Here is a 26,414-nt window from a genome sequence, read left to right as displayed (position 1 = left end):
GCGCGAATCTTCGAGTCGCGTTCAGAGAAGGTGTCGTATCGCCAGAACTGGCAGAAGCAGACGATGGAGCGTCAACCGGACCCTCCCCAGGACCGGTGAGTTTTATAATGTGTAGCTATGAAATCATGCAATTTCAAATAAAATGAACAGACCCAAGCAAATTCTATCCGTAAGATTGTCACTTGTCAAGATAAATACGCAGATTGTCGTGGGTTTTCCAAAATATTTCGTTTTGTTGTTAGGTGTAGTCCTGTGTATAGATAAATATGTGGGTACAAAGGGATACTCTATTAATTACTATAGTATAGTAGGGTTTATCATAGACCCTTTAGTCTAGAAAAACAACGTTCACAATGATCTCGTTGAGTTGGCTGTATGTGCTTATGGTCCATATATGGACCTCATACGTAGTGGGTGTGGACAGTGCCAAACTGTTAACACTTCAGGGTGAGTTGTTTGGGAATTACCACAAAAAGTACTTTTTATTACTAGACCGTAGACGAGTGTAACAAGTTGCGTAGTCGCAGCCAACAATTTAGAGCCGCTAATCGCTGGTTCATCATTGAGTGTAGGGCCCTAGAGTTCTGATGATAGGTTCTATACTTACTTATATATCTATGGCCAATTGATCCCCAAGCTTGCAAACACACACAAAGAAAAACACCCAAATCTGAGTGTAATGTATCTCGTGTGACTTTGCCAATTGATGTAAGCCAAGGTCAAGGATCTGATTCTAGTAGTAGAAGCCAGGGCCTATACTGGCTATAGTAAAAATGAATAATTTTACCAACGTCTGTAAATTTATCTGATACTAGTATTCCTAGGACTCAAGGAGTAGGATTAAATTATGCTGGCCCATAAATACATGTGTGTTGTTCAGAGATCTAGCCAACTGCAAATGCTTTGTACGGTACCGGTACTGAGTACGTATGTTTTTATCGCATGCATTTTTATGTCGCTGTGAGTGCCAAGTCCCCATAATATTGAAATCACTGCAATGAAGGCTTTAGTGTGTTAACAGGCCAGAGGGCAGTACTTGAGTAAGCCCCTCCTGTGATATCTAATAGTAATACGCTGATGTTCCACTACAATTAAAATATAAAATTGAGGTCTAAATGCAATGTTCCACTTGTCAGATCTAGCCTAGCTAGGCTATAGGTGCTGACACATTCTAGAGAGTAGTTTTGCAGTACCATAAGCACAGGGAATCTTCGCCCTCTATCTGTTTATGATATGAGTTGAATTGTGCTTTTGCATTTTAATGATCAATGTATAAATAGACCACTAGATAGGCTTGAGGTAAAACATTTCTGCTAAAATTAAACATATTTTTTTAAATACACTTGTAGTGAATGTTTTGTTTTTTTTTTTTTTTTTACAGGTCTTTGTCCTCAGGGAAACCAACAGATATTGAAGTCCTTTGGGACAAAGATGGGTACGAGGAATACCGTAGCTGTTGATCAGCTGAAATTCAGGAAGGGCAGCTTCCCACGGCTTGGAGTTCGTGTGTCAATGCGATGGCACAGGAAACTGTGGAAATGCACAGTTACTGCTGTGTATGGGGGAGAGAATTCTGAAAGCAGTAGCGATGATGGAAACACAAGCACCGCAGACAGCAGTGACGAAGATGATACTTCTGATTATGACGATGATGACAACATTTACCTGGCGAAATTAGGTAAGATTGAGCGCACACAAATGAATACATACTTGTAGTAAAAAGTATGGACAGTATACAGCGTGTGTGTTTATTCAATGCCTCTAATAACCTCATAACTGTGCTGCAATGTTAGAAGTAGCTTACTCCATACTGCATGAATGCATTTAAGTAGTGCCTGGTATATTAGGTTTTCATGGTGTCAACTCGTATACAGCACAACCTGGTATACCATGTTTTCAAAATAAAGACATGAGCGTGTACTTGTGTAGCCTTAATTCATGTTTATTAGTGTTATGCCTGCAAAAAAAAAAAAAAAACTTTAATGAACAGATTAAACCTTCTATCAGTATCTTTTCTTTTTCTGTGTCACATCTGCTTGTATTTTGTGTTAGTTACATTTTCCAATTTCATAATGCCCTTGTTTTGCTGCAAAACTGAAGATCTTGTGTGTAGCCAGCAAGGCTGAGTTTAAAAAATGTTGACTTGCTGACCCCATTCGGGTGCCCTATAGTAACAAAAGAGTTTGTGAGCCTATTAGCAAATGCTATTTTTGTGCCTCACTTCCAATGATGTTTTTGTATTCTTCATAAGCACATGCAATTGACTGTGGAAAGAGGATGCATGTACCGCTTGACTGATTTTGCATTTAATGCAGATCACCAGTCTATCCGATCTCTGCTGATGGGCAAAAATAAAACTCTTGTTTGTGGACATTTACATAGGGCTATCTGAAAAATGTGTTATGAAAAGGTTAATCTTAATTTAAAAAAAATATATAGATTAAACTTTTAAAAATATTAACAGTGAAAAATATATGCACTATGTATATTTTGTTTTCGTCATTTATAGTTGGCATCAAAAAGGACATCAGCTGCATTCCAGAGATACCAAAGATAGTATTGAACATTGAAGGAGCACCGTTAGATCCATCCCAGCAGAATGTCAGCTCTGACCAACTTCTCAATGGTGAGTGTTTGTAAAGCCTTAATCTTGTTCAGAAACCCAAGCAGATATGGTTGAATCAATCTTGTTGGAATATCAATTAGTAATTCAGATTAAATTATGCTATTGCTGACATAATAGCAAATAAAAAGAATGACAGCAACTATACACAAGCAAAGAATGTAGCATCCTGGCTACCATGTACCAGTATTTTTTGCAGTTGTCAGGGGTGGGTCAAGGAATTCTGTAAATTGGGGGTGGGAACCACACGCACATCTCCAGTTTTTCTCTGTTTATTTTTTTGTTATAAAAAAAGGGCATCTTAAACCCCATTTGTCCTTGTGCAGATCCACAATGGGTTGTAATCTGGATAACAAAGACATGATAAAGTCAATCTTTCAATAAATAGATTTTTTTAAAATGTAATATCTATGCACCATATGTATTTTCTTTTTCTTTTTGTTTTCTTCATTTCCAGTTGGCATCACCAAGGACATGTACTGCATTCACGAGACCAATACCAGAATTGAACAACGAAGCACCATCAGATCCATCCCAGCAAAATGTCAGTTCTGACCAACTTCTCACTAGTGAGTGTTTGTAAAGCCTTAATCTTGTTGGGAAAGCCAACCAGATATTGCTGCATTAATCTTGTTGGAATATCCATTAGTAGTTGAGATTAAATGATGCTATTGCTGTCTTATACACTTTAATAGCAATTAAAAAGGATGACATAAACTACACACAAGCAAAGAATGTAGTATCCTGGCAACGATGTACCAGTGTTTTTTTGCAGTTGTCAGGGGTGGGTCCGGGAATTCTGTGAAGTTGGGGGGGGGGGGGGACCACACGCATGTCCTCCAGTTTTTATATTCATTTCTTTTGTTTAAAAAAAAAAACAACAACAATAAAGGGTATCTTACACCCGATGTGCCCCACATGAATCAACCACTGGTTGCAATCTGGATGACATGTTATCCTTCTTGTCATATTGTAACAAATGGCTAACACACAACTGGAGAATGTAGCTTGTCTGGCAATTGTACCTGGACCTTCCAAGCAGAGTGATAATCTATGAGCAATTCTCAAATGAGGATGCATGTACCGTTTGACTGCTTTCGCATTAATGCAGATCACCAGTCTGTCCGATCTCTGCTGATGGGCAAAAAAACCCCTGTTGTTTGTGGACATTTAAATAGGGCTTTCTGAAAATTGTGGTATTAAAAGGTTAATCTTAATATAAAAAAAAGATAAATTCATTCTTTAAAAAAATCTGATAGAAACAATAAAATAAACATGGGCTATGTATATTTTGTTTTCCTCATTTACAGTTGGCATCAAAAAAGACATCAGCTGCCTTCCTGAGATACCAGTGCTAGTATTGAACAATGAAGGAGCACCGTCAGATTCACCCCAGCAGAATGTCAGCTCTAACTAACTTCTCACTGGTGAGTGTTAGTACAGCCTTAACCTTGTTGGGAAACCCAACCAGATATTGCTGAATCAATCTTGTTGGAATATCAATTAGTAATCCGGATTAAATGATGCTTTTGTTGCCATATAATAGCAAATAAAAAGAAAAACATCAACTATACACAAGCATAGAATGTAGCATCCTGGCTACCATGTACCAGTATTTTTTGCAGTTGTCAGGGGTGGGTCCAGGAATTCTGCAAATTGGGGGGGGGGGACCACACGCACATCCCCCAGTTTTTCTCTGTTAATTTTTTTTTTTTGTTTTAAAAAGGGCATCTTAAACCCCATGTGTCCCCGCATGGATCTGCCATGGGTTGTAATCTGGATGACATTTTGTCCTTTGAAAGAAATGATAAAGTCAATCTTTCAATAAATATGATTTTTTAAAAAAATGTAATATCTATGCACCATTTGTATTTTGTTTTTCTTTTTGTTTTCTTCATTTCCAGTTGGCATCACCAAGGACATGGACTGCATTCACGAGATACAAATACCAGAATTGAACAACGAAGCACCATCAGACCCATCCCAGCAAAATGTCAGCTCTGACCAACTTCTCACTGGTGAGTATTTGTAAAGCCTTAATCTTGTTGGAAAACCCAACCAGATATTGCTGCATTAATCTTGTTGGAATATCCATTAGTAATTAAGATTAAATGATTCTATTGCTGTCTTATACACTTTAATAGCAATTAAAAAGGATGACATAAACAACACACAAGCAAAGAATGCAGCATCCTGGCTACCATGTACCAGTGTTTTTTGCAGTTCTCAGGGGTGGGTCCAGGAATTCTGTGAAAGTTGGGGGGGGGGGGAGGGGGACGTGCATGTCCTCCAGTTTTTCTGTTTATTTCTTTTGTTAAGAAAAAAGACAGAAATAAAGGGTATCTTACACCCGATGTGCCCCACATGAATTAACCACTTGTTGCAATCTGGATGACATGTTATCCTTCTTGTCATATTGTAACAAACAAGATTAATGATATGGCTAACACACAACTGGAGAATGTAGCTTGTCTGGCAATTGTACCTTGACCTTCCAAGCAGAGTGATAATCTATGAGCAATTCTCAAATGAGGATGCGTGTACCGTTTGACTGCTTTCGCATTAATGCAGATCACCAGTCTGTCCGATCTCTGCTGATGGGCAAAAAAAACTCTTGTTTGTGGACATTTCCAAAGGGCTATCTGAAAATTGTGCTATTAAAAGGTTAATCTTAGTCAAAGAAATTATAAAGTCAATTTTGCAATAAATATGATGGAAACAAATGAAATATTTGTGCACCATGTGTATTTTTTGTTTTTCTTTTTGTTTTCTTCATTTCCAGTTGGCATCACCAAGGACATGGACTGCATTCAAGAGATACCAATGCTAGTATTGAACAATGAAGCACTGTCAGATCCATCCCGCAGAATGTCAGCTCTGACCAACTTCTCACTGGTGAGTGTTTGTAAAGCACTTAATCTAATTGGGAAACCCAGCTAGATATTGCTGACTCAATCTTGTTGGATTAAGCATTAGTAATCCGGATTAAATGATGCTATTGCTGTCACATAATAACAAATAAAAAGAATGACATCAACTATACACAAGCATAGAATGTATCATCCTGGCTGATATGTACCATTATTATTATTATTTTTTTTTTGCAGTTGTCAGGGGTGGGTCCAGGAATTCTGTAAAGTGTGTGTGTGTGGGTGGGGGGGGGGGGACCACACGCACGTCCTCCAGTTTTTTCTGTTGATTTTTTGTTTAAAAAAACAAAAACGATAAGGGCATCTCACACCCCACATGTCCACACATGGATCCACCACGAGTTGTAATCTGGATGACATCTTGTCCTTTCAAAGAAATTATAAATTCAGCCTTTAAATAAACATGATAATACAAATGTAATATTTATGCACCATGTGTATCTTGTTTTTCTTTTTGTTTTCTTCATTTCCAGTTGGCATCACCAAGGACATGGACTGCATTCAAAAGATACCAATACACACTTTGTACCAGAATTGAACAATGAAGCACCATCAGATCCATCCCAGAAAAATGTCAGCTCTGACCAACTTCTCACTTATTATTGCTTGCCTATGGTGCCTACAGTTGTTTGTGCATGCAAAAGCAATTTAGTCTATGTATTCAAATTTTTGATGATTTATCACTCAGCACTATCTCCCCACCACAATTCGCCATGTTATGATTTGTCTATTCTATAGCTATTAAATATTCTATGATATCGTAATAAGCTTTGATATTTCTTTAACAATAATTGTCATATTTTTTCATGTGAAAGATGTACATGTAACAGCTTTATTCCTCCTTCCAAATGTGATTTGATTTCTGTAGGACCATTGCGTAGATATTACTGTTATATCGAAATGAAAGTACAATCACAAACATGCACATAATAACAACTCATATCATACTGATTTATTTTTTTTTTTTTTAGCCCTAAGACCTGCGTTATCAGAGATTCACTAATACATGTATTAGGAGGAAGTTGGCCCTCTGCTTTAAGCCATTTTCATCTAATGAATGTTTCAGAATGTATTTCAATATAAACTGTATTGTGTACAATTTTCTCATGTTAAAATCGGTTTGACAATTAATTTAGATCAATATTTATTTTACCTAAGACATCTTGATTTGTACATTTAAAAATTTTCGAGGAAATGTAACCATTGTATTAAAGGACATGTTCATTATCAGTGAATTTAAATCAATATTCATTTTACAGTAGCACAGACATCTTGATCATTCTGTAAATTTAAAAGTTTTTAATGAATTTGACCATTGTATTTAAGGACATGTTCATTCCTTTTCTTTTCTTTTTGGATGTGAGATATGGATTGATTTTGAAATAAATATTGCTGCATTTTAATGCAGCATTGTCTCAAGACTCACTTTTTTTTCTCTTCTATGTACTGGGATCTCATATCATGAGGAAATCATAATATTATGCACACTAAAATGTCAGCATATATACAGTAAACCTCGCATGAGTCGAAGCTCTCGGGACTGACAAAAATGCGTCGACTTAAGTGAAATTCGACTCTCGCGAGAGTCGATTTTTTTTTCGACTCACAGTTATGTATGTATTACAGTACATTTTGCATGCATGTGTGTGTGTGTGTGTGTGTGTGTGCGTGCGTGTGTGTGTTTGCATCCAAATTTGTCTGTTCTTGAAGATAATGTTCTTATTTTGTTCTAAGAACATGGAATTTGTATCAATACTAGTAGTTAAACGTAGTTCTGAGAATGTCTGCGCTAATGTGGCAATGTGCATGTGCTATGTCTATGGTGGAACATAGGTAGCCATATCTGTCAACCTACCCTGAGACAAACACTCTCCCAGGCCCATCCCACCTCCATTGAACAAAACTACAGTATACAGCCAGCCGGCGGGCACGCACAAACAAGCTCCGCCCACTTGGCCTGTCACCAAAATATTAAAGCAGTGATTGGCTGACCAAGGAGTTCTGGCTTGACATGGATAAAGTATGGATGTGCTGTGTGTATGGATAAAGTATATGGATCGATGTGCTGTGTGTATACATGTATACATGTGTAGTATTCGACATGCGTGCAGAGCGGTAACGGTGAGTGTGCATGCTTTCCTGCAGCAGGCCAGGGACGGGTTCTGCGACATGCCAATTTAACGGTTCTCCTCTAAATGTAATGAGAATGCCAGACAAATCTTCTTCGGCTCAAGTGATGTAAACTACGTGTATTTTGTACAAAAGGGACTGAATGTTTTACTTCGACACAGCCGAAATTCGACTCTCGTACTTCGGCTTATCCAAATATTTCTTAGAGAAAATACATAGGGAAAAATCGGGACTTTTTATTCTGCTTCGAGTTAAGTGATTTTCGACTCACTCGACGTCGACTTATCCGAGGTTTACTGTAATTGGAAGTGAAATGATATTCATAGTACTACATGTACTTGAATATCATTTAAGTCTGTAGGTGTCTGTAGGACAATACACCTTTATCATTTGTGTGAACAAGTACAATCCATGTTTGTGTGTGTAGATGTTTCTGTGTAGAAAATTAACTTGCATCTGTTTCAGAGTCCTGAACGTATATTATATAAAAAACAAACAAACAATAATGTGAGACAGACGTGTGGCTAAGTAAATTTTTTGCTTGTTATTTCTGATGAGCAAGCTGATAATTGAGTTTTACCCAACAGAATGATCATGAATTATGTCTGCCATGCATGTGGTCTGGTTTAAAGCTGTAAAAGAAAATCTTTATTCATGGCTTCAAATGTACAGTATCCATCATGGCAGCTTAGAAAGAATGAAAGTTAGGTCATTACAGTCATGATTGCAACATGAATTATCACAAAGAATAGCAAGGCTTGGATGTGTGATTTTGGTTTTTGTTTGTAGTATGGGAGAGTAGGAGAGAGGGTTAAAGCGCGTGGCAAGGGAAAGAGAAGAGGTGGAGGAGAGCATGAGAAGATAAAATGAGAGGGAAAAAAGAGGCAGGCTGCAATGAAAAAGCAATAATTTCATAAGCTCCACCTCTTTCACAATACAATATGTATAACCACTTTTTGCCTGATACAAATTAGATACAAACTGATCAAAGATAATGTGTCCTAAACATGGAGTGGGTTTTTTGATTGTTTGTTTGTTGGTTTGTTTTTTACATCAAAGGAACACTCGTCTGATGCCTGAAGCGTAATTCATGTGAAAAAACAAAAAACAAACAAACAAACAATCTGCAGAGGAACCTCCCCCCTCCCCCTGAAACAAACAAACAAACAATCTGCAGAGGAACCTCCCCCCTCCCCTACCAGTGTTTCATCATGCATGTCAAAACTAGACCTTGGACGTATTTGTACTACATCTTATGAAATTATGACACTGCATTCACACAAAAATATGCACGAAATCACTCGTTTTATAGATAAATACCATGTAACTATGCATACCGCATAGACGCGCGTGTTATAAGAATAGGATACGACGGTTCGGAGGTCGCACTCTCGGTACGCGCGTTCAGCAAACTGACGTATCACCCCGATACGTCAGTTCGGATGACCGTGCGTACTGAAAGTGCGATCTCCGAACCGTCGTATACCTGTTTTTCGACTCTTCCTGTGCGGAGGCCTTTCTTTTTGTGAATGTAGCATTAGTTTTATTCATAAATGATTTTAGATACATATATTATACGAATCGTCTGGAATTTGCCTTTCTTTTCATATAAAAAGATCGGGAATAAAAGCAAGAAATTTCTCCACACTAGACTTCAAAGGACCCCCAAACTTCAAACGCGTTTTTCTCGAAAACGTGTTCTCGCGCACCGCTGACATATACGACGGTTCGGATGGTCGCCGACGAATTGGCTGGGATGGGTTGACAAAAAAATAAACCAAGATTTTCATCGGTTTTGCTACGAAAAAATGTTATATTCTTTTAATTTTCACAATAATTTACTCTGTTTCACATATCAGCACACTTCATGAATTTAGAAATTAATGTGATGCATGCATTTTCTTTTACACACACTTGAGCTTATACTTTATCAATGAATACATACATATTTTTCATTCACTTTTTCATTCTTAAATAATGAGAATAATGACAAATATAACACGACTCATTTGGGTTGTAGAACAGTCATTTTTTTTTTTCAACTCTATAGTGGTGCATTTATGGGCATATAGGCCTATTTTCATTTTAGACCAAATTAATTTCAGCCCACCTATATGTAATGCACTTACGAAGCGTGGCGTTGTAACATTCTTTTTTTTTTATGAGACGTCAAACTTAGATTTGATATTCTTCACATCCACTGCAAATATTGAATGCATATGAAAGAACCTATTATATTATACATGGTGTCCCGGCAGACAAAGTGCTACAAAACTGTCTCTTATCTAAAAAGATATGAGCGACTGAATGAAATCGTTACATTATTCAATAGGAAAAAACACCTCAAATTCTATTTGACACAGTGATAATCAACCTTCGTGCAGGCGCTCTGATCTCCATGAAAATTTGTGATTTACAAAATCTGTAACTTTGGGCACTGATATCCTACTTGACGAGCGATAGTGAAGCCGTAAAAACTGATAACTAATGCATCCAAAATAACTACTGAAAACGGATAAAATGAATGAATACAAGTGAATGCATTTTTTGGTACCTTTTTGAGTGGCTCAAAAACAGTGGGGATCAGTCTTTGTCATCATTTTTTCAATGTAAAATGACTACAGAATCGAAACGCCTGCGCAAGAATTGATGACTGTGGTTTCAAAATAGGAAGTGTTCTTCTATCAACGATCAACTATAGGTTTTCCCGGCCAATTTCACACTTTTGTCAGTCCAATTTGCCAATTCCTAATTGCTGCATTTAATTTAGCAAAATATAGCATAGATGACATGTTCGGTAGTTCAATTTTATGATCTCTTCATTCAAATTCATTTTAGAGCATTCAAATTACCTTTCTCTTCATTCTAATTAACACTTTTTCAATTGAAATTCGTAAAACAAGCACCATTTCGTTATTCGTTCATTCAGTTTAGAATGGTATAGTCTTGTGATCACGGACATGCTGTTCTCGTTCATTCAAATTCATTTTTGGCAATCAGTTTAACATCTTTTGCAGTCAATTTAGCACGCATGTTTATGGTTTCGTTATTTCTTTATTTTTTATCATAGTAATTGTTTTTCAAGCGTCATTACATTTCATATTTTCGTACTCATTTTAGAGATTTTAGCAACATTTTTTTTTCTTTAATGTGCTTAGTGACTCTACAAGTCCGAAGATAATGCAACATGTGCATGGCGACAACTTATCTCGCCGTTGAGCGCTTTATTCTGTGTGTCGGCCAGTTCTAGGAAGTCAAGGTTATGATCATCAAATATTTCTATAATTCTTTTTCTGTCCCCTTGAGAAAATTGTAATACGTCTGTATCTAACTTGTGCCGTCATGAGTGTAAGACGATGAAGTTAAACTATTATAGTATATACATGATAGGCCTAAAATGTCATGTATGAAGAAAAGGGGCGTTACAGAACAGCAGACTCGAGTTATAATGTGGTCAAAAATACGATACTTTCACTGCTTAACAGTGCATGGATGAAACAATAAGTCACATAGAAAAACGCGTTTAAATGTTATTACCTTTTCAAAAAGAAAATACATGACATTAGAAATCAAATGACTGAAATACCCATTTCGCCAGTGCTGGCGAATTTGAATGACTGAAGAGCACGTGCCAATTTAAATGCCCGTTTTACGAATTCGAAAGGCACAATCTCATGGATCGGAATGCTAATTGCAATTTTGAACGACAGAATGTGCAGTGACGAGGATTTCGCTAAATTGAATGAACCTTTTATCAAATAGACTGACAAAAGTGCGAAATTGGCCGGGAAAACCTACACTAAAGATAATCATTTTTTCGTTCATTCATGCTTTTGCAATTAATAGTCAGTTTTATAGCACTCTTTTGGGCCACGCCGTATACAAGTTTAAATACCGAGTTGTCTCATTATAACCAAATGAATAACTGTAACCAATTCTTCTTTCACTCGATCAGTGTACGAACCTGCCGACCCGTTCGATGCAAGATCTTACGCAGATCGTGTCATGTCGAGCTGGTCTAAGAAGTCTTGTAGAAATCGAGTATTGACCGTGTAGCGACCGTGCATTGATTGTGTGTAGATCGGGATGTTCGAGAAGAGATCTATTTGGCTGTCGAAGAGAGATTCTGGAGATGTCGAGAATGGTCGAATAGCGGTCAGGAAGGGGTCGTGTTAAAGGACGATCGAGCATTTGGTCGGGATTGCTCTGGTAAGAATAGGTGATCGGGATTGGTCTAGCTTGATCGAGTTGATCTGATCGGCAGTGGGAACGGGGTATTAGCTGAAGATGACAACGGGGATAGCAACCGTAAATGGAGCTCTGATGCTGACTAGTACTCGTGTAGTTCCGAGGAGCTGGACACCGTCTAGTCAAACATTAAGCAATAAACAATTTGCGAATCTGATTAGACAGATCGAATACTTCAATATACGGTCTAATGAGGATATATATAATATATATATATATATTTTTTTTTTTTAAAGCAGAAGGCATTAAAAGTGGCAGTAAAATTCACAACTGCCTGATGTAATTATCAGCGTTTGTTTTGGAGGAGTGAAATCTCTTCTTTTTTGGTAGAACTCCTTTAGGCATTCCAACTCAAATATTGATAACCACGGAAAAGCTTTAATATAAATACCCCGTTCCCACTGCCGATCAGATCAACTCGATCAAGCGAGATCAATCCCGACCACCTATTTTTACCAGAGCAATCCCGACCAAATGCTCGATCGTCCTTCAACACGATCCCTTCCCGACCGCTATTCGATCTTGTACGATCCACACCCGACCATTCTCGACATCTCCAGAATCTCTCCTCGACAACCACATAGATCTCTACTCGAACATCCCGATCTACGCACAATCAATACACGATCGCTACACGGTCAATACTCGATTTCTACTAGACTTCTTAGACCAGCTCGACATAACACGATCTGTGTAAGATCTTGCATTGAACGGGTCGGCAGGTTCGTACAGTGATCGAGTGAAAGAAGAATTGGTTTCAGTTATTCGTTTGGTTATATGAGACAATTCAGTATTTATACTTGAATACGGCATGGCCCAAAAGAGTGCTATAAAACTGACTATTGATTGCAAAAGCATGAATGAACGAAAGAAATGCTTATCTTTGGTATAGGTTTTCCCGGCCAATTTCGCACTTTTGTCAGTCCATTTGATAAAAGGTTCATTCAATTTAGCGAAATCCTCGTCACTGCACATTCTTTCATTCAAAATTGCAAGTTGTTCGCTCAATTAGCATTCCGATCCATGAGATTTGCACAACCATGTGCCTTTCGAATTCGTAAAACGGGCATTCAAATTGGCACGTGCTCTTCAGTCATTCAAATTCGCCAGCACTGGCGAAAGGGGTACTTCAGTCATCAATTTCGCGTATGGGCAGTCAAATTCCTAACATGTTCATTCAAATTAATGCCATGTTATTTCCTTTTTGAAAAGTTGATAACATTTTAGACGCGTATTTCTATGTGACTTATTGTTTCATCCACGCACTGTTAAGCAGTAAAAGTATCGTATTTTTTACCATTACTCGAGTCTGCTGTTCTGTAACGCCCCTTTTCTTTCATACATGCCATTTTAGGCCTTCATGTACCAATACTATTATATAGTTTAACTTCATCTTCTTCCAGTCATGACGGCACAAGTTAGAAACAGACGTATTACAATTTTCTCAAGGGGACAGAAAAAAAAATTATAGGAATATTTGATGATCATAACCTTGACTTCCTAGAACTGGCCGACACACGGAATAAAGCGCTCAACGGCGAGATAAGTTGTGGCCATGCACATGTTGCATTATCTTCGGACTTGAAGAGTCATTAAGCACATTAAAGAAAAAAAAAATGTTGCCAAAATGTCTAAAATGAGTACGAAAATATGAAACGTAATGACGCTTGGAGAACAGTAACTAAGTTATAAAAAAGAAAGAACCAAACCATAAATATGCGTGCTAAATTGACTGCAAAAGATGTTAAATTGATTGCCAAAATGAATTTGAATGAACGAGAGCAGCATGTCCGTGATCACGTGACTATAATTATAATTCTAAACTGAATGAACGAATAACGAAATGGTGCTTGTTTTACGAATTTCAATTGAGAAAGTGTTAATTAGAATGAGGCTAAAGGTAATTTGAATGCTCCAATATGAATTTGAATGAAGAGATCATAAAACTGAACTTCCGAACATGTCATCTATGGTACATTTTGCTAAATTGAATGCAGCAATTAGGAATTGGACTGACAAAAGAGCGAAATTGGCCGGGAAAACCTATAGTTGATAGAAGAACACTTCCTATTTTGAAACCAAAATTATCAATTCTCGCGCAGGCGTTTCGATTATATAAGTCATTTTTCCTGAAAAAAAAAAACCGATGATAAAGACTGATCACTCTGTTTGTGAGCCACTCAAAAAGGTACCCCCCCCCCAAAAAAAAAATGCATTCACTTGTATTCATTCATTTTATCCGTTTTTAGTAGTTACTTTTTGACGCATTCGTTATCAGTTTTTACGGCTGCACTATCGCTCAGTCAAGTAGGAGGATCAGTGCCCAAAGTTACAGATTTTGTAAATCACAAACTTTCATGGAGATCAAAGCGCCTGCATAAAGATTGATTATCATTGTGTCAAATAGAATTTGAGGTGTTTTTTCCTATTGAACAATGTAACGATTTCATTCAGTCGCTCATATCTTTTTAAATAAGAGACAGTTTTGTAGCATTCTGTCTGCCGGGACACCATGTATAATATAGGTTCTTTCATATGCATTCAATATTTGCACTTGGGTGTGAAGAATAGCAAATCAAAGTTTGATCTCTCGTGAAAAAAAAAAAAAAAATTACACCGCCACGCTTCGTAAGTGCATTACATATAGGTGGGCTGAAATTAACTTGGGCTGAAATTAACTTGGTCTAAAATGAAACATAGGCCTATATGCCCATAATGCACCATTATATAGAGTTAAAAAAATGACTGTCCTACAACCCTATTGAGTCGTGTTATCTTTGTCATTATTGTTCTCATTATTAAGAATGAACAAGTGAATGCAAAATGTATGTATTCATTGATAAAGTATAAGCCCAAGAGTGTGTAAAAGGAAATACATGTATCACATTAATTTCTAAATTCATGAAGTGTGCTGATATGTGGAACAGAGTACATTATTATGAAAATTAAAACAATATTATATTTTACATTAGCAAAAATGATGAAAATCTTGGTTGTTTATTTTTTTGTCAACTCATCCCAGCCAATCGATATCAAGGTGGACTTCAAGCAATGTACATACAACTCTCAATGAAAAAAAAAGAAACATTATTAAGCGAAGCAAAAGTGTAACATCTACGTAAATAAAAGTAAAGTAAGTCACTGAGCATTTATGAATCTAAGTTACAACTACCGTTTTAACACGTCAGCGTAAGAAATAGATTTTATATCAACGTAATCAACTTCAACTTTGAAACAGACAAGCTAGCAATAGAATTCAAGAAACATTTCTCAGTTTATAACTGAAGTAAATAATCTAGAAAATTTCCTTTCACGTTACAGTCATATTGCCAGAATACCGAATTTTTCTCAGTTTCAGTCGTGTTTCCTTTCTTTCTTCTGAAATTTTTGTCAGGAAAGTCTAATTCTACCATGTCTGCTGTTTAGGATTTGTTGTCTTTTCTCTCTCCGTGGCCCTTTTCTTTTCTTCAGTGGGCCAGGAGTGACTGAAGAAACTGACGACATTTAACTTTTTAACGTGATCAAGGACTGCATATATTTTCATGAACAATAAATGAGTGCAAAGAAAGTACGTCTGCACCTGCTGCAACCACTATCAAATAGTGCTCGGTATTTGATCGAGTACCGGTCGAAGCATGATCGAGTTTAGTCGAGTATCAATCGACAGCAGTCCTGTAGCGGTAGTGCAGCGGTCGAGTTATTCATGAAACTGATGAATCCTGGATCGAGATGATCTGAAATCAATCGTGTCGCATTCGAGTATAACTCGAGATGATCGGGAATTGAGCTCGGGGAAAAATCCGTCCCGACCACACTAGATTTCTATACGACCGATTCCCGAAAAGCTCGATCTCTTCTCGATCACTACCCGAGCTGTTGGTGTTCGGGCTTCCTACTCGAATATTTTGGACATGTCCAAAATTATCGTGAAGGAAGCAGGAGCAATGGCGATCAAGGTAGATCGACCCCGAATACCAATGCCGAGCGAGCCCGACCAGGCCAAAAAAGCTTGATCGGGATTGATCGAGTTGATCTGATCGGCAGTGGGAACGTTATAAACTTCGCTACAAAACAGTTGATAATTCAAACTCTTTTTACCGATTACTCCGGCAGTTATTATATGTGACCATGCATCACAAAATGAACAAAAAGTCGCACCCACTGATTTTTTTTTTTTTTTTTTTTTTTTTTTGGCGAGGACTCAAAATAGGTGAAACAGGTCAACCATGTCAATTTTGAGGGTTTTTTTTGTGGATATTTTCTGAAAGAACTATTATTTTTTACTTTACTAAATTCGGGATCATAAAATGAATGGAAAAGTATGTTTTTAGCAGTTTTTAGCAGCTTTCTTTGCTTAGTGTCGGTCTCGTGAGCCTTTTTAGCTTAGTGTCGGTCTCGTGGGCCTTTTTTGCCTACTGTCGGTCTCGTGGGCTTTCTATGCTTAGTGTCGGTCTCATGAGCCTTTATTGCTTAGTGTCGGTCTCATAAGCCTTTTGTGCGTAGTGTCGAACTCATGGGCTGTATGACTCCTGAGCTGTATAACTTGTGGGCTGTATGACTCATGGACCTATTATTGATGTCGGTCTCGTGGACCGTATGACTCGTGGGTGTCGGTCTCGTGGGATGCCCCCGCTAGATCTACTATGTACTACTACTAATCTACGGTCTCAATGTTGACCTGCGGCGCTCTAACACGTTAGAATCTAGTAGACGTCTAGTAGAGGGTCTAATATTATCAACAGGTTTTTCAGCAGAGGTCTAACGTCAGTTAGACTTTAGAGCCTATTCAAAGTTATAGACCTAATATAGGCCTAACGACAATAACGTTACTAATTTGAATTGGACATCATCAAATCCAGTCTAGAGTCTGATGTTAGGCAGCATTATGCCTAACATTATCTAATATAAATGTTACATTATAATTGTCTACCTAGCCATGCATACATAGCCCAGTGTCAGTGAAGAATGTAAAACCACTGCACATTTTCTATAGAATCTAGACCGATTCGGGTTCTTTGAGGGCAGCAGACAATTTGTGGCACTTGGCGCAGCCATTAGCTCATTTTGCGGTGTCCCAGCCTACCCCCTCCTCTCCCCCACCCCACGGGCAACATGTTTATCGCGAACTTGTAACAAAGGTTTGCGCACTAAGCAAGCATTCGCGCACTCCGTACGAGACGCCCATTGGCTAAAGCAACCATGCATCATTTTTTTCATTCCGTGCGCGTGCTAATGTAGGGAGAGGGGTGGGGAAGTGGGAGGGGGAGGGGTCGGCTGAGACACCGCAGTAATGGTGCTGTCCATGCCAAAAATATACATAGCGCGTCACAGAATCGGTCAATAGTCTCATGCGTGAAAGTTTATCCTTTATCAGTATGTGCAATGCTAATGCCAGCTAATGGTGTTACACAAAATAGGCTAGAGCCAAACGTTTAGCGGGGTGTCGGTTTCAATGTACGGACAGTTTCGATGTGTTCGCCACCTAGAGACGCACTATGTGACTGTGCATCACAAAACGAACAAAAAGGCGCTCCCCATGATTTCATGTGAGGACTCAAAAAAGGTGAAATGGTCATGCAACCAAGTCAATCTTGAGTTTTGGATATTTTCTGCAAGAGCTATCCTTTTTTCTACATTATTTTTAAGTCATAACATGAATGGGAAAGTGTGTTTTCAGTAGATTTCCTGCATCCCATTTTGGGGGGAGAATAGAATGATCAGGTATGTCTTACAGTCCTCTTTTCATATCTTGAAATCCTTTACCGGTACACACTCTTCACTTTCAAGTCTAATAACTTTTGAAAGGATAATTCTGCTGCATCAAAAGTTAGCATTAATCATGGACAGAATGTGTTGATAGAGCATGCTCAATCTTAGCTTAATCTGATAATCCCTTCGTTGTTGTTGTTCAGGAGCTTTACTTCCTGTTTTTTGTCCCTTTCATTGCACAACTCGCACGGCTCGCTAAAGATAAAGCACTTTTAAGACCCTGCACTTCAGAGCCTCTTTTCTCAGTTCTCACTTTTCCAGAGAGTGTGCATTATTTCTAGTAGTAGTATTTATTAGGGGAGTCCATTTGAATTGAGTTATATATCATTTTAAATCTAAGAGTCTGATCTTCAAGAATCTGCCCTCAACTAAAAATCCATATCTGGCGACTTTTTGTTTGTTTTGTGATGAAGGGTCACATATTTGTAGGAGCCAGGCATAGAATTAGTAGGCAATAACAGCGCCTACTGCAGCGGGTTCTCGATCTTACTCTTAGTACTGGCAAATACCTTCGACTCGTGTGCAATTTCTTGAGTTGAAAAGATCAATGTGTTACATAGTATTAAGGCCTAGACCCATGTCTAAGGTTAGGTCTCTATCTTTAATGTTAGGTCTACCGGTACCTAGATGGATCAGTAGTAACGTTAGGCCTAGATTTAATTTCATGAAGTAAAACTGAGAAGCTGCAATTCCCCCTATAGTCTAACGTTCCTGAAAAAAAAAATAAATAACTGTACCCAGTCTGACTAATGTAACAATGACTGCAGTTTGATAGATCTAGGCCTAGGTCGTTACACTGGGGCGGATCCTGGAATTCTGTAAAATGGGGGGGGGGGAGGGGGCACAACTAATCATCTTGTGCCACCTCCGGATTTCATTTTATTTTTTCTTTGTATTTTTGTTTTTGTTTTTAATGATAAATGATTTTTAAAGGGGAGTCTGTACCCCTTGCACCCACTCTGGATCTGTGTAGTGTTAGAAGCCCTACCGTAGACCTAGATTCTAGACCTATAACAGTGTAGAATCGATGTATCTGGAATATCTTACGTTAGTCTAGATTTCTAGTTCTACTTTTAGATGAGCTAGACCTAGAGTAGATCTAGTTCTAGATCTCCAGGTATATATCTAGATTTGTATACTAATTTCACAAGGCCCTAAAATAGAGGCAGCCTACATTAAAGCTTAGACAAAACCTTTCACAGCATTCTTCAGCTGTTACTAGTGTTTGTCTAGAGCTTAACCATTTTCAGATTAATGTTAGATTCACTCTATCAACTATAGGACCAAACAAGACTACATCCTACAGCCACAGGTAGGCCAAACATTAGTTGTCTACTAGGGTCAGGGAACTCCCCTCGGCATCAGTGGATTCATCGTGTGGCTCGTCACCTTGGAATAGGAAGATATACAGAACAAATATACCAGTAGTTCTTAAAACACACTGTTAAACCATGAGAAAATTCATTGTAAGATCTGAACCATCATACAATACATGAATGGGAGGTACTAAGTAAATGAATTAGAATTATGTAAATTCGAGTATTCCACATTCATTTTGGTGTCCTTGAAACATGTTCTATTTCAAATGTTTTGTGGTTTTATTTGAAAAACACATAATTATTGGTTATAAGTGTAACAAAAAATTCTTAATCATGTAAAAACTAATTGAATTTAGGAATTCTTTTCAATATGTAATTTCTAATTCACTTTGAAGGCTTTGTTGTAATTTTGAAAACCAATATGTTTCAGGTTCGTCATGGATGACTTCGTAAGAGAGAAGCTTACACAATGGAGACTGGAAAAGTACTTGGAAAGTTTCATTGGTATGTATCAAAAAAGGATAAATTATTATATCTACGCTGTATTAATCAGAGTAGGAGCATACCATGTTTAAGATTTAAACAATTACATGTTGCGTAGGAGCTCTTGGGATTATGATTTGGAAAGACATTTATGAAGGAAAGCCATATGTACTAGGTGTTACAAAAAAAAAAAAAAACATTTCCCACTTTTGATGCTTGATACAAAGTAGCTCAAAAACTATCATATATCAGATAAAACTGTCACTGATATAATAGCTGAATTGTGTACAAATTAGTTGGAGATGATTTAAATATGAAAACCTCTATCAGTTTCATAATATTCATGATTAATTTCAAAGTTAGGTTCTAGATTTTAAGAAAATTTTAACCCTCTGTAAAAAAAAAACCTGAACTTTACACAGGATCTAATGATGTGTATGTAAGTTAGTTGTGTAGATACTTAAATGGCCCTAACAATGGACCTAGATACCACCTGGTCAGAGCGCTGCTCCAATTAAGGTACATGAATGCTTTATCAATTGTTCATGATGGATTGCCCTGGGCACTGCCAGTCTAAATTCTTAGCAAAGGGTGAAATGCATGCACATTAAAAAAATAAGCTTATGCTTCCACATGCCTCCATTCACGACATTTCAGAATAAATAAAGCCGAGCAGTGATAGTGGAATTTCTCATAAATAAGAATGATCGTTCAGACTTTTGTTATTGTCCAGGACCATTGTCTGGGTGTAAACTACACACTCCCATACACACCAATTGACTTCTGTGCAAAGTTAATGTTTTGTATGGTACAGAGGGTTGAAAATATAACATAATCTGAAACCTAAATCAGGGCTCCACACTAACTTTTATTTTTGGTGGCCCAAAGGCAAACATCCGACCTTCTTTGGTGGCCCGATCAGGCCACCAAATTCTTCATTTCTGAAATTTTGGTGGCCCGACGTGCATTTTTGGTGGCCCCGGGCCACCGTTAGTGTCGAGCCCTGCCTAAATGAAAAATTAAGGTTACTGCAAATCGCCTTCAACAAAGTTGTACACTTTTCAGCTACACGTATTGTTCATATCAATGTCAGTGTTACAATGTATGTGATATATAGTTTTTGAAATATTAAGGATCAAAAGTGGGATATATTTTTTGTAGCACCTGTAGTCACAGTAGTCACAGTATGTGACATGCATGTACTCAATTAGACAGTCAATGCATGTATGTGGAAATAAAATGAGAGCACTGTTGCCAAAGTCATAATTGGGGAAGATGAGTTTATAAGAGTTTGGATTGACACATGGATTTTTCATAGAATGTAGCACGATTAATGCATATGCCAATTGTGTGACGTCCTGAAAATTGACTCAGATTGTGAATTTATTGAAGTGAAAATGGGGAGAAAGGTAAACAATACCTTGCCGTTCAAAGAAAGATTTCTTGTTTGGGGTGTACGTTGTAACATCACAATTTGCATCCAACAATGCTCTAGCTGTTATGCTCTGTCTGCTCTGTTATAGCCACTTCTCAAGAAGCATGCAGTGAATTAACCTTCAAGGGATTATGTAGTTTTGGTTGAGCCTAACTTCAGGTTTTTGGTGAGATTAGATGAGAAACTTTTTATGGAATATGAAAGAGCATAATATGATTCATAGAGGGATTAAACATTCATTTCATGAAAATTTGTTTTGAAATGGCTAAGAAATATATACATGTAAAACAAAGCAACCCTATCAAAGTGGTGTTTGCTTTGTTATGCCTCCGCAACGAAGTGGCCGGAGGCATTATGTTTTCGGGTCGTCCGTACGTCCGTATGTCCGTATACGTCCGTCCGTCCGTCCGGTTTTGTTTTTGTCGATATCTCAAGAACCGTGTGGTGGTTTTACATCAAACTTGGTATGAGGGTATATCCTTGGGGGATAATACTTTGTGTGGATTTTAGGGTCACAGGGTCAAAGGTCAAAGGCCACAGGTTATTTTGTGAAAAAAAAATGAAATTTCATGTTTTTCTCCATATCTCGCAAATGGTTCAAGGTATCTTCATGGAACTTAGTATATATGCTTGTACCGATGGGCAGTGATTATCTAGGGAAGTTGGGGGTCATGGGTCAAAGGTCTGGGGGTCAAAGGTCAAGGTCAACTCCTCAAAATATCACTAATTTCCTTAAAATGCAATATGCCTGAAGGTTTTCTTTTTTAAACTTGATGTATGGCATGTATTACCCAATATATATTTTTGGGGAAGTTTCTTGCCAAAAGGTCAAAGGTCAAAAGGTAAAAGGTCAAGTGAAAGTGCTAAATTGCACTTTTCCTCCATATCTCGAAAGTAACTCAAGGTATCATCATGAAACTTACATATTTATGCATGTTCAACCTAACAGTGATTCTCTTTGGAACTGTGAGGTCAAAGGTCAAAGGCCAGGTTTAGATAATGCTATTTTCCCTTTTGATACTGAAATTATACTTTTTCTGAATACCTTGAAAATTACTCAATGCATAAGCTTATAAAAGGGTCAAAAGTCAAGTAAAAATCATCAGTTCCCCAAATACCTGCACTCTGACATTTTAATCATTCATCCAAGTGAACCTAGTTCTAGGAAAGTGAACATTCAGCACATTTGTGTCAAACCTGTCATTTTAATATTTTGCCAATTGTGTGAAACTGTCATCACACATTGTCAAGACATTGTGCTATAGACCTATTAAGAGAACAATGCATTATGGTGGAGGCATATCAGTAGCCGTAGCGATATATCTAATTTTGTTTTGTTTTTGAATGTCTCAGCGATTCTAAAACTTATATTTATCTGATAGCTGCAGCAGCGCCAAAATAGTCCGCACCTGGAGTGAGCCACTTGGCCCCTGCCCATTCATAAACTCAAAATTTTCGACTTGGTCCGCTCCTGGTCCGAGCCAAGAGGGTTACTGAAAGGGGTAATATAGACCCTGATGCTTACAGTGCAGGGCTGGGCCGAGCCGTGACCTATCCCAGGCTTATCCCGGCCTCAATTGCGGTACTCGGCCCCACAATTCTGTGCGTTTACAGTGGAGTGGTTGGCCTGGGCTTTTAATTCAAACCTTCCAACAATTTTGCTGTAGTGGCACTCTGCACGTATAAAAACGATTATTACCGGGAGCGCACTGGTCGCAATTTGGTATGGCATTTGGCCCAGTTTGCGTTTACAGTGAGAAAAGGCCAGACTCGGCCATGGCTCGGCCGCGGCCGAGACTACCTCCAGAGCTCGGCCAAATGCGCAGCCGATTAATTAATTGCTACCACATATAAAGTGGATAAAGATTCAAGTTTTCTTCTGTTTTCCCCAACTTTGTCTTTCTTTTTTTTTTGACTAGTTTATTTCAGGTAGGGAAGTGAGTGTCTGACGTTTGGCATTATTTTGTAGCATGTACATGTATTGTATGGATACATTGTACATGCTGACTCCAGTTTTGATTATTTGTATATAAATGATGAAAAATAGTTTCATGATGTTTTTCTCATCTTATCTTATCTTTTGCAGCAAATGAAATAGACAATGAATCCTTCATGATCCTGGATCAGACTTTCATTGCCGAGATAATCAAACCAGTGGGACCTAGAACGAAGTTTCTAAACCTCCTGAAAGACCTTCAGGTAATGTAGCAGAGTGATGGGGTATGTTTGCCCAAGTTGTGGTAATGTAGTTGAAGGTGATGCCAAGCTGTTAATTTGGCATCTGCAGCACATTCATGGAGTCATTAACGGCCGTATTTTCACCGCAAGCATTCACTGTAGTCAGGAAGGATGCCTCAGAACTTTCTCTGGGAGAACTCTAGTGTTTAGACGCCACTAAGAGACTAAACATCCAAGTCAAGAACTGCAATATGCACCACAACCATTTGAAGGACAAGCTAACATCCATGATGAAGATGATATGGATGATGATGATGATGGGTATGATGACCACCTACATGATGACGGAGATCACTTGCAAGACGCTGCTACAGAGATGTGGGATGATTTTGGTGCTGATGAGCTTCAAAAGCGGGCTGCCATGCTTATTTCTGGTCTCCTGGGGTCAAGCAGTGTCACTCATTCAACAGTCACTGAAGTTGTTCAGAAGACATCTTCACTTGTTGAAGATATATGCTCGTTCGTGAAGCACAGAGTGCAAGGTTTTTGCTATAACTGCTGGCATAAATGCTGAAGACGAAAACCTACAAGGCCTACTAAATGACATAGAGTCAGTTTCACTCCCTTTCTCAAATCTGGACACAGAATACAAGCAGAAGAAGTTTTTCCAGAATAGTGCTTTGTTCATACAACCGGAAGAGTTATCTTTGAGTGTGGGTTATTTCCCTCAGAGTAATCCCAAAACTGGCAATGTTCAGCAAGTCATGAAAACAATATCGTATCAGTATGTCCCAATCCAAAGCCAACTCAAGGTGTTACTGGAAAACACTGACCTTCTGAAAATAGCTTCTGAATACACTCCAAGTGATGATGGTCTAATGAGGGACTTGCATGATGGTTCATATTGCAAAGGGCATGACTTCTTTTCATCTCCAAACACACTTAAACTGACCTTGTACATTGATGACCTAGAAGTAAGCAATCCTGTAAGTCCAAAAGCAGGAATACACAAACTAGGAGTTGTGTACTTCACAACAGGAAATATCCCACCTAAGCATAGGTCAGTGTTGTCCAACATGTTTTTGGTCTGTTTGTTCAATTCAGGTGATGCCAAGTTATTCGGATATGATGCAGTCTTTTCCCAGTTCATTCAAGATATGCAGAAGTTAGAAGCCGATGGGGTAACTGTTGAGACTGAGACTTTCAATGGAGAAGTCAGAGCCTGCATTTTCCAGGTCGTAGGAGACAATCTAGGGATCCATTCTCTGTTTAGATTTGCTGAAGGCTTCACGGCTAATTATCCCTGTCGAATGTGTAAAGCACATCGCAATGAAGTAAGAACCCTGACAGTGGAACAAAGAGATCTCCTGCGGACACCTGAAAATTATGCACAAGACCTGATGATTGAAAACCTGCAGAGAACTGGGGTAAAGAGTGGATGCTGCTTGAATGAACACACTCACTTTCACGTCTTGAGTAATTTTGCTCCTGATGTCATGCACGATGTGCTCGAGGGTATTGACCCACTAGAATTGAAGTTGATATTGCATGAACTAATAAATAAGGGATGTTTCACACTTGAAACACTAAACGCAAGAATCACAAGTTACAACTACGGTGTAACAGATTCCAGGAACAAACCTTGTCCTTACACTATCCAACAGCTCCGCTCCCCAGATGGCGCTCCTTCGCAAAATGCAGCTCAAACATGGTGTTTGCTGAGACATGTAAGTCTGATGCTAGGAGACCTAGTTAGAGAAACAGATGAACATTGGGAACTGCTTCTGGCATTGTGTGAAATCTTGGACATCTTGTTCTCCCCTGTAGTTAGTGTAGGGGATACAGTCTATGTAGCTCACCTCATACAGGATCACCATCACCATCTCTTCCTAGAACTATTTCCATATCGGCATCTCAAGCCAAAACATCATTTCTTGTGTCACTATGCTGTTGCTATGAGAGAGATTGGTCCACTGCTGAATTTCTGGACGATGCGATTCGAAGGTAAGCATAACTTTGTGAGGCGGCTATCACACATCATGGGCAATTTCAGGAATGTGGCCAAGACGCTAGCATTTAGGAGTCAAATGCATCTTTGTTACAACATTATGTGCAAACAGACAATTTCAGAGAGAACATTTGAGATTGGTCCTGGAGAATCATTCATTCTGGCCTCTCTGACGAATGCTGAAGTACTCCAAGAAGTACTTGAGATCCCACTTTACGAGGAAGTCTACGTTGCAAAATGGTGTAAAGAGAACCCTCTCACACATGTGCGATTGATCTTTTTTTTTTTCTTTTTTTTTGGGGGGGGGGGGGGAGGGATTTGGAACCTTTGTGTAACATTGGTTCTATCAATTCCAGGATTTTTTTCACAGAATAAAAGCCAAGAGGATGTGAACGCTCTATCCCATAAACTTTTGTCGTTTGTGATATGTATCAATTCAATAGTGGTCAATTATTTAAGTTATCTAACTTTACGTGAATTGTAACGAAGATGAGTTGAAATTAGATTCAAGAGATAAGTCACCGATTAAAAGATACGATTTACATTATAGTGACGTAATTGTCTCGTATGTATTGTAACAATGGAATCCAATATGAATATAAATATTAGTTATTTGGTTTTTACAAAGGTTAATGTCACTTAAAAATTTCCAGACTTAATAAACAGTAAACAAATTTGGGACTTGGCTCAGAAACGCTGTGATCATAGCCCTTTGTTTACTAAGGGTACATTTTGGTCATCCCAACAAACCTATAGTAACTGAAATATATTAAATGACTACTTTATTGTTCCTTCATTAACAAAATAAAATACAAATCATTTTGCACTTGAGGGTTTGATAAATTTTCTTCTCTGAGTGCAGATTTCACACTATTTATGATATGTATTCAATGCTTGTTTTAGGCTATTGTATACTTGAATAACTGTGGTAGGAGTATTTTCTCACTTTGAGATTCATCTCTTTTTAGAAAGGTTGACACTGATGTTGAATGAAAGCAGAAATGTAAGTTGAAAAGTTAATTTCAGTACTGAATGTATGACATAACTTCAAAACAGGAAATGGCAATGCAGTGTTTGGTGCAAATGATTTACATCATAACAAGGTTATTCTGGACTAATTTGTCTATATTATCAGAAAAGAATGTACCTCAATAAATGTGAAAACTGATCTAATATGAATTTGCAGATGTCACACAAAATATAACCAAATTATTTGTAGTTTGGAAAAACTGTAGAACATGCAGATTTAATCAGTGTGTTTATCTCATTCTTTAGCAAAAAAAAAAAAAAC

General features: G+C 38.0%; 1 pseudogene; it reads left to right on the top strand.

Moving 5' to 3' along the window:
* Positions 1–1,512: 1,512 nt before the first annotated feature.
* On the top strand, positions 1,513–6,091 carry LOC140235796 (uncharacterized; annotated as a pseudogene).
* Positions 6,092–26,414: the final 20,323 nt, after the last annotated feature.

This window comes from Diadema setosum, chromosome 12 (genome assembly GCF_964275005.1).
Source record: "Diadema setosum chromosome 12, eeDiaSeto1, whole genome shotgun sequence".
NCBI lineage: Eukaryota > Metazoa > Echinodermata > Echinoidea > Diadematoida > Diadematidae > Diadema > Diadema setosum.
Note: the sequence above shows the minus strand (reverse complement) of the source record. Positions and strands in the feature narration are given on the sequence as shown.